Here is a 9,903-nt window from a genome sequence, read left to right as displayed (position 1 = left end):
GGAGCGGCGACCGGTCATCTTGTTTAGCAGCCCTTGGCAGTCGTGCATTGAACTTTTCGTGATGGACTGATTTTCGTTTGGTGACTATTAATTAATAACTTAAACGCCCTGTGGAATTCTGTGGGAAAACTTTATTTATTTAAACATATATATTTTACATAAAAACATTTAAACACTTGACAGATATTCTAAACAAGAAAATATATTTAATATGAAAGTTTTATCGTAGAAATATTGTATTAGTAGGAAACACGTTACAATGCAGCAAACTCAGGAATGTCCCTTTAATGTAAACGACCGTGTACTTATAAATTTAAAGAATTAATGAACAGTAAGCGAATTGGAATATAAAAGAAATTAGTATATATTTTATAAATATAATTATCAGTAACTTTAAGCTTCTCTAACCAAACAAAACAAAAATATATGTTATTATTTTTACGGTGACATAATTTATTATTTGCTTATAAGTACCTGGCCACATACGTTGTGTATCTAGATTATATCTATATTTATATGAACACATATCTGTGGTGTGTGTATAACGATGTTCATAAATGTGTACATGTATTTAGTGTATCTGTTTCTGTTATACACCTTGTTCTTATAGAAATTTATTTACTAGTATTTGTGTATGTTTATTATCAAAAATCATGTCACGTGAATGTTATAAATTATATATGTGTATATTCTTCCCATGCCGTTGTGCAACGGCCCGAGTGTAAATAAATTCATCAATATTTCCCTTTGACTCTGACTTAAATAAAGATACGAGTTTTATTAAAGCGACGTACCCTAGTTTTTAAAAACGGACGTTCGTCTAAGAAGTAATGGTTAATGAGACACGCTCCAGTTATTTTTGACGATATTTCCCTGTTTAAACATCAAAGACTTTAGCTTCTCTCTGTTATAACCATATCCAAATGTTGTCTAAAAAGTAATGGTTAATGAGTCAAGCTCCAGTTATTTTTGACAGTATTTCCCTGTTTAAACATCACAGATTTTAGCTTCTCTCTGTTATAACCATATCCAAATGTTATCTACGAAGTAATGGTTAATGAGACACGCTCTAGTTATTTTTGACAGTATTTCCCTGTTTAAACATTACAGACTTTAGTTTCTCTCTGTTATAACCATATCCAAATGTTGTCTAAGAAGTAATGGTAAATGAGACACGCTCCAGTTATTTTTGACGATATTTTCCTGTTTAAACATCACAGACTTTAGCTTCTCTCTGTTATAACCAAATCCAAATGTTGTCTAAGAAGTAATGGTTAATGAGACAAGCTCCAGTTATTTTTGACGGTATTTTCCTGTTTAAACATCTCAGATTTTAGCTTCTCTCTGTTATAACCATATCCAAATATGTGTTGCAGGTTTGTGGATTAACTAAATTTGGTGTCCATTTTACGCAGAGATGCGGTATTGAGGCTAATGGCCGATTGATAATCGTCATGTATCTTCGCAGGCCCTCTGACATAATTGAATTAGTTAGTCCTCTGAAATTTACGAGAACGATCGTTTCTTTCGTGCCTCACTCACGCAAATCTAGTGTTGCGTAACCCATTTTTCGTTCGCGTATTGAATTAGTCAGTCCTCTGATATATATATGTTATCAGGGGAAATTTTGAAGACCAATAAGTAGGTCAGGGATTTTTAATAACCGAAGATGTAACGGAAAACGTGACTACTGTAATATTGACATTAAAACATACTACGCACGTTGAAAGGTGTCTTTCCTCGGAAGTTCGATGACCAAGGACGAGAAGACGTTGGCCTACATCACAGTTCTATTAACCTTTATGGAGTTTCTTGGCCTAGCCTGTAAAACATGAAATAATATGAAAGTTTTATCATAGAAACAAAATTCAACTTTCCTTTCATCCGTCCGTCCACACACATACATAAAGGAAAATAGATGGATAGATAAATATTAAAATACATTAAACTTGACAAACAGAATGGATATATATCCATTTTTTGCGTGTGAAGAAAATTTGTGGAAAGAAATTCCACACGAAAATAAAGGTTGACAAAAATTTAAAGAACAGAAAAAACATTAATGTAGTCTCGTTCAACCAAATCTCGTTAGCTTCCCCTGTACGAGACTACAATGCGACGCTCCCCGACTGTTACAGACCCGTTACAGAACATACTAAAAAGATAATACTTAAACCATTATATCAAGAAAATGACCTTCAGTTTGCTGCAATGTTTAAGATGTTATCGACTAAGAGAGACCTTTTTACGATTGTAATTACATATCAAATATATTTTTCTGCATAAAATATTAGTGGCTGTATATTAAATGTGTTTCTGATCATTCTAATATTTGTAATAGGTTAAATTTCATTTTATTTCCTAAAATATTATTTTTTACGAAATTATTTGAAGACAAAATCCAGTTTGGGCTTCTTACAAATATTAAGACGACCAGAAACACATTGAATATACAGACACAGATATTCTAAACAAGAAAATATATTTAATATGAAAGTTTTATCGTAGAAATATTTTATTAGTAGGAAACACGTTACAATGCAGCAAACTCAGGAATGTCCCTTTAATGTAAACGACCGTGTACTTATAAATTTAAAGAATTAATGAACAGTAAGCGAATTGGAATATAAAAGAAATTAGTATATATTTTATAAATATAATTATCAGTAACTTTAAGCTTCTCTAACCAAACAAAACAAAAATATATGTTATTATTTTTACGGTGACATAATTTATTATTTGCTTATAAGTACCTGGCCACATACGTTGTGTATCTAGATTATATCTATATTTATATGAACACATATCTGTGGTGTGTGTATAACGATGTTCATAAATGTGTACATGTATTTAGTGTATCTGTTTCTGTTATACACCTTGTTCTTATAGAAATTTATTTACTAGTATTTGTGTATGTTTATTATCAAAAATCATGTCACGTGAATGTTATAAATTATATATGTGTATATTCTTCCCATGCCGTTGTGCAACGGCCCGAGTGTAAATAAATTCATCAATATTTCCCTTTGACTCTGACTTAAATAAAGATACGAGTTTTATTAAAGCGACGTACCCTAGTTTTTAAAAACGGACGTTCGTCTAAGAAGTAATGGTTAATGAGACACGCTCCAGTTATTTTTGACGATATTTCCCTGTTTAAACATCAAAGACTTTAGCTTCTCTCTGTTATAACCATATCCAAATGTTGTCTAAAAAGTAATGGTTAATGAGTCAAGCTCCAGTTATTTTTGACAGTATTTCCCTGTTTAAACATCACAGATTTTAGCTTCTCTCTGTTATAACCATATCCAAATGTTATCTACGAAGTAATGGTTAATGAGACACGCTCTAGTTATTTTTGACAGTATTTCCCTGTTTAAACATTACAGACTTTAGTTTCTCTCTGTTATAACCATATCCAAATGTTGTCTAAGAAGTAATGGTAAATGAGACACGCTCCAGTTATTTTTGACGATATTTTCCTGTTTAAACATCACAGACTTTAGCTTCTCTCTGTTATAACCAAATCCAAATGTTGTCTAAGAAGTAATGGTTAATGAGACAAGCTCCAGTTATTTTTGACGGTATTTTCCTGTTTAAACATCTCAGATTTTAGCTTCTCTCTGTTATAACCATATCCAAATATGTGTTGCAGGTTTGTGGATTAACTAAATTTGGTGTCCATTTTACGCAGAGATGCGGTATTGAGGCTAATGGCCGATTGATAATCGTCATGTATCTTCGCAGGCCCTCTGACATAATTGAATTAGTTAGTCCTCTGAAATTTACGAGAACGATCGTTTCTTTCGTGCCTCACTCACGCAAATCTAGTGTTGCGTAACCCATTTTTCGTTCGCGTATTGAATTAGTCAGTCCTCTGATATATATATGTTATCAGGGGAAATTTTGAAGACCAATAAGTAGGTCAGGGATTTTTAATAACCGAAGATGTAACGGAAAACGTGACTACTGTAATATTGACATTAAAACATACTACGCACGTTGAAAGGTGTCTTTCCTCGGAAGTTCGATGACCAAGGACGAGAAGACGTTGGCCTACATCACAGTTCTATTAACCTTTATGGAGTTTCTTGGCCTAGCCTGTAAAACATGAAATAATATGAAAGTTTTATCATAGAAACAAAATTCAACTTTCCTTTCATCCGTCCGTCCACACACATACATAAAGGAAAATAGATGGATAGATAAATATTAAAATACATTAAACTTGACAAACAGAATGGATATATATCCATTTTTTGCGTGTGAAGAAAATTTGTGGAAAGAAATTCCACACGAAAATAAAGGTTGACAAAAATTTAAAGAACAGAAAAAACATTAATGTAGTCTCGTTCAACCAAATCTCGTTAGCTTCCCCTGTACGAGACTACAATGCGACGCTCCCCGACTGTTACAGACCCGTTACAGAACATACTAAAAAGATAATACTTAAACCATTATATCAAGAAAATGACCTTCAGTTTGCTGCAATGTTTAAGATGTTATCGACTAAGAGAGACCTTTTTACGATTGTAATTACATATCAAATATATTTTTCTGCATAAAATATTAGTGGCTGTATATTAAATGTGTTTCTGATCATTCTAATATTTGTAATAGGTTAAATTTCATTTTATTTCCTAAAATATTATTTTTTACGAAATTATTTGAAGACAAAAATCCAGTTTGGGCTTCTTACAAATATTAAGACGACCAGAAACACATTGAATATACAGACACAGATATTCTAAACAAGAAAATATATTTAATATGAAAGTTTTATCGTAAAATTTTATTAGTAGGAAACACGTTACAATGCAGCAAACTCAGGAATGTCCCTTTAATGTAAACGACCGTGTACTTATAAATTTAAAGAATTAATGAACAGTAAGCGAATTGGAATATAAAAGAAATTAGTATATATTTTATAAATATAATTATCAGTAACTTTAAGCTTCTCTAACCAAACAAAACAAAAATATATGTTATTATTTTTACGGTGACATAATTTATTATTTGCTTATAAGTACCTGGCCACATACGTTGTGTATCTAGATTATATCTATATTTATATGAACACATATCTGTGGTGTGTGTATAACGATGTTCATAAATGTGTACATGTATTTAGTGTATCTGTTTCTGTTATACACCTTGTTCTTATAGAAATTTATTTACTAGTATTTGTGTATGTTTATTATCAAAAATCATGTCACGTGAATGTTATAAATTATATATGTGTATATTCTTCCCATGCCGTTGTGCAACGGCCCGAGTGTAAATAAATTCATCAATATTTCCCTTTGACTCTGACTTAAATAAAGATACGAGTTTTATTAAAGCGACGTACCCTAGTTTTTAAAAACGGACGTTCGTCTAAGAAGTAATGGTTAATGAGACACGCTCCAGTTATTTTTGACGATATTTCCCTGTTTAAACATCAAAGACTTTAGCTTCTCTCTGTTATAACCATATCCAAATGTTGTCTAAAAAGTAATGGTTAATGAGTCAAGCTCCAGTTATTTTTGACAGTATTTCCCTGTTTAAACATCACAGATTTTAGCTTCTCTCTGTTATAACCATATCCAAATGTTATCTACGAAGTAATGGTTAATGAGACACGCTCTAGTTATTTTTGACAGTATTTCCCTGTTTAAACATTACAGACTTTAGTTTCTCTCTGTTATAACCATATCCAAATGTTGTCTAAGAAGTAATGGTAAATGAGACACGCTCCAGTTATTTTTGACGATATTTTCCTGTTTAAACATCACAGACTTTAGCTTCTCTCTGTTATAACCAAATCCAAATGTTGTCTAAGAAGTAATGGTTAATGAGACAAGCTCCAGTTATTTTTGACGGTATTTTCCTGTTTAAACATCTCAGATTTTAGCTTCTCTCTGTTATAACCATATCCAAATATGTGTTGCAGGTTTGTGGATTAACTAAATTTGGTGTCCATTTTACGCAGAGATGCGGTATTGAGGCTAATGGCCGATTGATAATCGTCATGTATCTTCGCAGGCCCTCTGACATAATTGAATTAGTTAGTCCTCTGAAATTTACGAGAACGATCGTTTCTTTCGTGCCTCACTCACGCAAATCTAGTGTTGCGTAACCCATTTTTCGTTCGCGTATTGAATTAGTCAGTCCTCTGATATATATATGTTATCAGGGGAAATTTTGAAGACCAATAAGTAGGTCAGGGATTTTTAATAACCGAAGATGTAACGGAAAACGTGACTACTGTAATATTGACATTAAAACATACTACGCACGTTGAAAGGTGTCTTTCCTCGGAAGTTCGATGACCAAGGACGAGAAGACGTTGGCCTACATCACAGTTCTATTAACCTTTATGGAGTTTCTTGGCCTAGCCTGTAAAACATGAAATAATATGAAAGTTTTATCATAGAAACAAAATTCAACTTTCCTTTCATCCGTCCGTCCACACACATACATAAAGGAAAATAGATGGATAGATAAATATTAAAATACATTAAACTTGACAAACAGAATGGATATATATCCATTTTTTGCGTGTGAAGAAAATTTGTGGAAAGAAATTCCACACGAAAATAAAGGTTGACAAAAATTTAAAGAACAGAAAAAACATTAATGTAGTCTCGTTCAACCAAATCTCGTTAGCTTCCCCTGTACGAGACTACAATGCGACGCTCCCCGACTGTTACAGACCCGTTACAGAACATACTAAAAAGATAATACTTAAACCATTATATCAAGAAAATGACCTTCAGTTTGCTGCAATGTTTAAGATGTTATCGACTAAGAGAGACCTTTTTACGATTGTAATTACATATCAAATATATTTTTCTGCATAAAATATTAGTGGCTGTATATTAAATGTGTTTCTGATCATTCTAATATTTGTAATAGGTTAAATTTCATTTTATTTCCTAAAATATTATTTTTTACGAAATTATTTGAAGACAAAATCCAGTTTGGGCTTCTTACAAATATTAAGACGACCAGAAACACATTGAATATACAGACACAGATATTCTAAACAAGAAAATATATTTAATATGAAAGTTTTATCGTAGAAATATTTATTAGTAGGAAACACGTTACAATGCAGCAAACTCAGGAATGTCCCTTTAATGTAAACGACCGTGTACTTATAAATTTAAAGAATTAATGAACAGTAAGCGAATTGGAATATAAAAGAAATTAGTATATATTTTATAAATATAATTATCAGTAACTTTAAGCTTCTCTAACCAAACAAAACAAAAATATATGTTATTATTTTTACGGTGACATAATTTATTATTTGCTTATAAGTACCTGGCCACATACGTTGTGTATCTAGATTATATCTATATTTATATGAACACATATCTGTGGTGTGTGTATAACGATGTTCATAAATGTGTACATGTATTTAGTGTATCTGTTTCTGTTATACACCTTGTTCTTATAGAAATTTATTTACTAGTATTTGTGTATGTTTATTATCAAAAATCATGTCACGTGAATGTTATAAATTATATATGTGTATATTCTTCCCATGCCGTTGTGCAACGGCCCGAGTGTAAATAAATTCATCAATATTTCCCTTTGACTCTGACTTAAATAAAGATACGAGTTTTATTAAAGCGACGTACCCTAGTTTTTAAAAACGGACGTTCGTCTAAGAAGTAATGGTTAATGAGACACGCTCCAGTTATTTTTGACGATATTTCCCTGTTTAAACATCAAAGACTTTAGCTTCTCTCTGTTATAACCATATCCAAATGTTGTCTAAAAAGTAATGGTTAATGAGTCAAGCTCCAGTTATTTTTGACAGTATTTCCCTGTTTAAACATCACAGATTTTAGCTTCTCTCTGTTATAACCATATCCAAATGTTATCTACGAAGTAATGGTTAATGAGACACGCTCTAGTTATTTTTGACAGTATTTCCCTGTTTAAACATTACAGACTTTAGTTTCTCTCTGTTATAACCATATCCAAATGTTGTCTAAGAAGTAATGGTAAATGAGACACGCTCCAGTTATTTTTGACGATATTTTCCTGTTTAAACATCACAGACTTTAGCTTCTCTCTGTTATAACCAAATCCAAATGTTGTCTAAGAAGTAATGGTTAATGAGACAAGCTCCAGTTATTTTTGACGGTATTTTCCTGTTTAAACATCTCAGATTTTAGCTTCTCTCTGTTATAACCATATCCAAATATGTGTTGCAGGTTTGTGGATTAACTAAATTTGGTGTCCATTTTACGCAGAGATGCGGTATTGAGGCTAATGGCCGATTGATAATCGTCATGTATCTTCGCAGGCCCTCTGACATAATTGAATTAGTTAGTCCTCTGAAATTTACGAGAACGATCGTTTCTTTCGTGCCTCACTCACGCAAATCTAGTGTTGCGTAACCCATTTTTCGTTCGCGTATTGAATTAGTCAGTCCTCTGATATATATATGTTATCAGGGGAAATTTTGAAGACCAATAAGTAGGTCAGGGATTTTTAATAACCGAAGATGTAACGGAAAACGTGACTACTGTAATATTGACATTAAAACATACTACGCACGTTGAAAGGTGTCTTTCCTCGGAAGTTCGATGACCAAGGACGAGAAGACGTTGGCCTACATCACAGTTCTATTAACCTTTATGGAGTTTCTTGGCCTAGCCTGTAAAACATGAAATAATATGAAAGTTTTATCATAGAAACAAAATTCAACTTTCCTTTCATCCGTCCGTCCACACACATACATAAAGGAAAATAGATGGATAGATAAATATTAAAATACATTAAACTTGACAAACAGAATGGATATATATCCATTTTTTGCGTGTGAAGAAAATTTGTGGAAAGAAATTCCACACGAAAATAAAGGTTGACAAAAATTTAAAGAACAGAAAAAACATTAATGTAGTCTCGTTCAACCAAATCTCGTTAGCTTCCCCTGTACGAGACTACAATGCGACGCTCCCCGACTGTTACAGACCCGTTACAGAACATACTAAAAAGATAATACTTAAACCATTATATCAAGAAAATGACCTTCGGCCCCAAATGTCCCTGCTGATAACTAGTGTGTTGAAGTTTGTTTTGTTTAACGACACCACTAGAGCACATTGATTTATTAATCATCGGCGTTTGGATGTCAAACATTTGGTAATGATGTGTGCACGCGCGTGTCTGTGCATGTGTGTGTGTATTGAATTTGTTAACCAGAAGTTAGAGGGTGCTCACCCTATAAACAAAACGTAAATGCAGTTTATTCTGTCTGATCCCATCCCCTTTTAAAAACAGAATCCGCATGATGGTTTTTTAATCTGTATTTCTTGTTGTTTTTTCCTAATTTGTTATGATTTACTTTTTTGTTTTATTATTGGAGTGTTGGACGAGTAATCAGTTTTCAGTTCATTTGTTTTCTTTGCAAAACTAACTTCAGACATTAGAAACAGTGTTTCTAGGAATACACAACAACATTTTATTTCGTCGAAATATTTCTTCTTTGACTACCAAATTCCTGTTAATTATAACGCACATACAACCACCACACCATACAGTACAACACACAATACAACTGTAACGGGGTAAAAATATATAACACTGTATGTATATATGTTTTATTTTATTTGCTACTTATTTTATAATATTTTATTAATGGGTTATTTCGTTTGTTTTTAGGATATTCGTCGTAGAGAATACCCTATTAGACAACGCCCTAACCTTTCTTTCCGGTCAAATTGGAGTTTAGCCAATGATATTTTATTCTGGTGTCATGTGACCGTCAAATAAAGGTCCTTGGCTGTGGGCTATGGACCGAACTGGTTGCCGAGTATTAATGACAATTCCTCATCCTGTGTAACCGTCGCAGAAAAGATGAAAAAATAATCAAGAAATAGTTGAGAATTATGTCGTGTGTTG

At 32.4% G+C, this 9,903-nt stretch overlaps 1 long non-coding RNA gene across 1 annotated transcript; it reads right to left on the bottom strand.

Moving 5' to 3' along the window:
* Window positions 1-1,311: 1,311 nt before the first annotated feature.
* LOC121387026 lies at window positions 1,312-8,946 on the bottom strand. The gene is made up of 4 exons (XR_005959768.1): window positions 8,557-8,946; window positions 6,279-6,378; window positions 4,002-4,101; window positions 1,312-1,822 (listed from the first exon to the last, which is right to left on the bottom strand). It is a non-coding gene; the product is annotated as an uncharacterized LOC121387026 (long non-coding RNA).
* Between the last annotated feature and the right edge of the window lie 957 nt (window positions 8,947-9,903).

This window comes from Gigantopelta aegis, chromosome 13 (assembly GCF_016097555.1).
Source record: "Gigantopelta aegis isolate Gae_Host chromosome 13, Gae_host_genome, whole genome shotgun sequence".
NCBI classification, from domain to species: Eukaryota; Metazoa; Mollusca; class Gastropoda; order Neomphalida; family Peltospiridae; genus Gigantopelta; species Gigantopelta aegis.
The sequence above is the reverse complement of the archived record's forward strand: the minus strand, read 5'-3'. Positions and strand labels throughout refer to the sequence as shown.